At 36.0% G+C, this 5129-nt stretch overlaps 1 long non-coding RNA gene across 1 annotated transcript; it reads right to left on the bottom strand.

Moving 5' to 3' along the window:
* Positions 1-347: 347 nt before the first annotated feature.
* Positions 348-4792, bottom strand: LOC143419189 (uncharacterized). The gene is made up of 4 exons (XR_013099164.1): positions 4440-4792; positions 3698-3844; positions 2408-2454; positions 348-940 (listed from the first exon to the last, which is right to left on the bottom strand). It is a non-coding gene; the product is annotated as an uncharacterized LOC143419189 (long non-coding RNA).
* Positions 4793-5129: the final 337 nt, after the last annotated feature.

Here is a 5129-nt window from a genome sequence, read left to right as displayed (position 1 = left end):
TGGCTGAGGTCTTTGTCGAACTTAATTTCAAATATTATTAATAATACAATATTAACAATTAAAAAAAGAAAAAAAAAATATAGCAAAATGTATATATAATTACTATCTTGTGTAGTTAGTTCATGATTTTAATGCTAAGAAATGCTTGATACAGAGTGCCAAAGACCCTGCACCAACTGACAGAAGGAATTTTGTTATAAATAAGAACAAAAAATTCTTAAGTGTAGCATATATTTCATGTACGTGTTCCTTTTCATGTTTATTACTTATACTACTAATTATACCACAAAACAACAGACACTGCAAACAGTGTCACATCACAAATAAAATCACATTTTAGTATTCAATTCAAATTTATTTACATGGTGCCAAACAAAACAACTGTCACCTCAGGGCACTTTACATTGTAAGGTAAAGACGCTTCTATAATGCAGAGAAAACACAAAAAAATCAGATCACCTTCAATGAGCAAGCACTAATGTAGGCAGGCGAAATTCCCCTAACAGGGAAAAAGCTCCAGCAGAACCAGGTTCAGGGATGGGGAGCAATCTGGCACAACCAGTAGGATACAAGGTGAGGAAGACAGGAAAAAAGATTAATAATAACAAACGACTAAATGCAAAGTACAAACACAGAGAGTGAAAAAAGTTTAGTTAAGAAGAAACACTCCAGCAGCACAGGCCTATTGCAATGTTGCAAATAATCAAGTTGCTTCATCTTTCAGTGAGGTAACTTCTCCATAACGGCAAAAGGCCAGCGCTTGTCAATTCTTGTGGTAAAGCTAAGAATGCTGACAAATTCACAACATGAAATACTGTTAAATCTATATGCCAGAGGTGTTGATAGCAGAATAGGTGCAGATGTCAGAACTATAGGTTATCTTCTTTGATTTGTGTGCTGCTTGACGGGTTTCCACTGTAGCATAAAACACATCTTCATCCTGTGAGGGGACATTTGTTGTTTACAGTCATAATCAGATGCTTAGCACTCACTCACATTTTTCTGGTCAGAATTACGAAGGTGAAGCCTCACGTTTGTAACAACCAGCATTTTCCCTTTTAATAACAAAACCCTCCCTAGATCCCATCATTTAAAAAAATCTTGAGATCACTCTTCTATCGTTCCTTCTCTTGGATCGGTTAAGGAAAACAATATTTAATAAATTCCAATCTGGGTACTGAAAACACTGAAACAATATTACTAAAAATTACTGACAATATTCTTTTGAGTTTGGATAAAGTCAAATATTCCATTTGACTCAGGTGCACAGTTTTTCACCAATAGTCATGCTATTTTGATTGACAGATTATAAAACTGGGTTGGCATCTCTGACACTGCTCTCAAATGCTATTCATACTGATTTGATAGACATTACCAAATTTAAATAAATAGCTGTATGTTATTAATATAAACCACCCTGTATAGATGTGGTCCCTCAAGGCTCAATCCTTAGATCGCTTCTGTGCTCAGTTTATAAGTTACCCCTGTGTCATTTTCCTATCATTGCTATGCTGACGACCCTAACCCTAACCCAGACAGCTGTACTTTTCTGTTATGCTTAATAATCTCCTCCCTCCTTCCTCAGTGAGTACTTGGCTACCATTTCTAGCAGGTAGCTTTAAAGTAATCTTAACCACCTAAAATTATTCACTGTAGTTCACATCTTATGTGTGTATATAAGTATTTATGTATCATTGCTGGATTTTGTTGCTCACAGTCTAATTTCATGGCACTATACCAGGGAAGATTTTTTTAATGTCTACACAGGGTATGATGTATAGGTAAGTAGGTACAGAAGTTAATATAATGTCAAATTATTATTTGCGATTGTTGCTGCAGAAAATACATAGAATGCTGTTTATGATGAGTAATTATCAGAGATACAAAGTCTGCATATATTGCATATACATATAACTCACTGCAGACATTCTACAGGGTGGGCCATTTATATGGATACACCGTAATAAAATGGGAATGGTTGGTGATATTAAAGTCCTGTTTGTGGCACATTAGTATATGTGAGGGGGCAAACTCCTCAAGATGGGTGGTGACCATGGTGGCCATTTAGAAGTCGGCCATCTTGGATACAACTTTTGTTTATTCAATAGGAAGAGGGCCATGTGACACATCAAACTTATTGGTAATGTCACAAGAAAAACAATGGTGTGCTTGGTTTCAAAGTAGCTTTATTCTTTCATGAGTTATTTACAAGTTTCTCTTTGTTTGGACTTTAATATCACCAACCATTCCCATGTTATTACGGTGTATCCATATAAATGGCCCACCCTGTACATTTGGTTTGTTTAGGGAAAGAAAAAATTGAGAGGGAATGAATTATGAAAGTGACTAAAACATAATCTAAAACAATACACATATAAAAATCAAATTTGATACTGATGTAATTTACCTGATTCCTTCTTGTTTGCCCACTGGCTTGAAATCTGGGCTGATCATCTTTTAGCCACAAAAAGGAATACAACATTATTAAACAATAACATCTAACATTACAAATGACTTTAGTAGTGTTAAGGTTCAAAATTGAGGAGGGAGAGTACAAACTACTCTTGGTCCAGAGGATCTTGGTCCAACAATGATTTTAATGAACACACGTGTGGGAAGACACTCTGTACGCAGACAGCCAGTAGTCCTCGACTTAATCAAAGCATGAACAGATATTTTATAGCATCAGGGTTTGATTTACTGACGCCCCTTCATGCGTCACAGATACATTTTATACATAGATTTATACAAGATGATCTTCTGGCTTTTACCCCAGAAGATCATCTTCTATTTTCATGGCTGGTACTTTCCGTTCTTGTCTTGTTCCTCTTTCTTGCCGAGACAACAAGGAACGGTTCCTCTTTTACCGAGACACTTTTGCAGTTACAGCCAGACATGAGTAACCTCTTCTCTAAATAAATTTAACTCATATGTGTGTGTGTCACGACCTCACATGCTCTTTGTGTCACCTCTTCACCTACTGTCTGTGTCTCGTCCTCAAATACTCTTTCTCAATTCACCTGTTGCACTTCTGACCTTTTACCAGACCAGAGGCTCACTGAGACTATGTGTATGTCTTCTACTAAATAAATGTTTTAATCAAGAACCTCTACTTAAACCTTAATATAAAATGACCTGATATAAGTGTTTTGTAAGCATGTATTGCGATTCCTTCTATGGCTCCAAGTCACTTGCACAATAGATTGTCCGAACATCGCGCCGAACAAAGCTTCCGACCCCCAATTAATTGACCGAGCTCCAACTCTTTAATAAGCACAGATATGCATTGTGTATGAAATAGTCATAACTGCTTAAGGCCTTCTTAAAGCTATCTGTTACATTGTTAAAGCCTCGTCTTAACCTGCGGCTCAAAATAACTTCCACTTCTGCATACAACTTCCTGTCAGCCTGCAACTCAGTCTTTCTGAAAGAGACACTGTTTAAACCTCTGAATGCAATATCCATGCTGCAGATTATATTCTTAATGCAATGGTACTGATGACAATTATTTAACAATAGCAGTAAAATAATTTCCCTTCTCCACAGTAGCAATTGTATGTGAAGCTTTATTGTGTAATTAAAAGTCCTTTTAGACTTCAGAAAAAAAATTGATATTGCATATAGAACCAATCACAAAACTAAGTCATGGAATTAAGTAAAGGATCCAGTGAATAAAACTACTTCATTTAGTATTTACCTGTTTTCTGGCAGAGGCGATGAACAAGAAGGGAGATAAGTAGAGAGGACAGAACAGCAAAAGTTGGACACAGGATGAACAGCAGCTTCCAACATATGCTGCAGTCTTGTAGAGTTGGGTGATCAGTTGAAATTTGTTCACTGGCCTCTAAATTGTTCACAAACTGTTTCAGTTAGCTCTGTGTATATTTTTATACTTCTCTTTTACACAAATCTCATACATCAGTACCAGATAACAGCTATTTAAAGAGATTAAACACATAGCAACCATTTTTTTCTGCTTTTATACCACAAAGGTGTTTTTCATAAAAAGCTCTTCTTTGCTAATAATGAGTCAACATTGCCATTATGTGCACAATGCACAGCAGTGCAGCTATCCGTGGGGTATTTAACCTGCACATGTGTATAAAATGTATTTAAAATTTTAGTATTTGATGGCCTTTTAAAATTAAAATAGCAAAAATAATAAAATAATCACATTAGCATCGGCATTTTTCCTTCTAGCCTCCTTCATTTTATTGTCTAGCACAAGTCGTTTTGCTTTTGACTTTCAACTTGTTCAAATAAACCATATTTATATACATATTCTATTACTGTATATGTAGTTTAAGCTCGGTGCAACCTCAAGAGGGTTATGTTGCACCATCGAATATAATTTCCACTAAATACAAGAGCACACTCTCTTATTTGTCATAGGCAAAGGTATTATTTAAAAAAAAATTGAAGAATAGAAGAGTACTTACTGAATCGGATCCGTGTTGTAGCATTGCTATATCCGTAAATATATTTGTGTTTATTTCCACCAACTGATTGTGACCGCTCAGTTCCACAGTAATAGAGGCCCTCATCAGAATCAGAAGTATTCATGATCAGTAGATCATAGGAACTAGAGGACTGGTTTTCTACAAAATGGAAGTGAGGTAGCAAATTCACTAGAGTTGCACGGCCACTGGTGGGTTTGAATGGATCCTTTTCTTTTTCTAGAACAAGAGGAGGCTGATTTTCATGTGTACAGTTTCTGTACCACATAATAATTTCATCAGTCAATATTTTACAGTCACAGTACAGAGTAATGTTTTCTCCTGATCCCACTGTCACATTCACTACTGATCCAAAAATCCAACGATGTCCTGAAATACAAACACAACAGCAAATGTCGGCAGTGTTTTTTATCATACTAAATGCTTGTAGCTGTTGAGTACAGAAGTGAATGTAGATTGCCAAATAGAATCAGTATAATAAATAGTTTATTAAAAGTACTAAAGTATTACCTAAAAGAAGGACAAGAAGGGTGTTAAGCCTCTCCATGTTTGATGACTTGCAGCAAAAAGACACTAAAACTGGCATCTTTCTTGACTCTTGGGTGTTGCCTGCACAAACTTTTCCATTTAAGGAAATGCAAGTCGTGATTGGCTAGTTGAATGAAACCTTTC

Source organism: Maylandia zebra, linkage group LG6, assembly GCF_041146795.1.
Source record: "Maylandia zebra isolate NMK-2024a linkage group LG6, Mzebra_GT3a, whole genome shotgun sequence".
NCBI classification, from domain to species: Eukaryota; Metazoa; Chordata; class Actinopteri; order Cichliformes; family Cichlidae; genus Maylandia; species Maylandia zebra.
This window is presented reverse-complemented; position numbering and strand designations above follow the sequence as displayed.